Source organism: Juglans regia, unplaced genomic scaffold (genome assembly GCF_001411555.2).
Source record: "Juglans regia cultivar Chandler unplaced genomic scaffold, Walnut 2.0 Scaffold_16953, whole genome shotgun sequence".
Classification (NCBI taxonomy): Eukaryota; Viridiplantae; Streptophyta; class Magnoliopsida; order Fagales; family Juglandaceae; genus Juglans; species Juglans regia.
The window spans coordinates 1-205 of NW_023347635.1; the positions used below are offsets into that span (position 1 = coordinate 1).

At 52.7% G+C, this 205-nt stretch overlaps 1 pseudogene; it reads left to right on the forward strand.

Moving 5' to 3' along the window:
• LOC118345198 lies at positions 1 to 88 on the forward strand (annotated as a pseudogene; the record flags this gene model as incomplete).
• Positions 89 to 205: the final 117 nt, after the last annotated feature.

A 205-nucleotide genomic window follows, 5' to 3' on the forward strand; every position in this document is an offset into this window, starting at 1 on the left:
ATCCCATCAGAACTCCGCAGTTAAGCGTGCTTGGGCGAGAGTAGTACTAGGATGGGTGGCCTCCTGGGAAGTCCTCGTGTTGCACCCCTCGTTTTTGTTTTTTCTGCCTTGCGAGATAAATTGACAAGAAGGAGCACTCGGGAGTGGATTTTTCGGGAAATCTCGCCCTGCCCATCGCGTAGCCATGGGTTTGGATCACATCTCC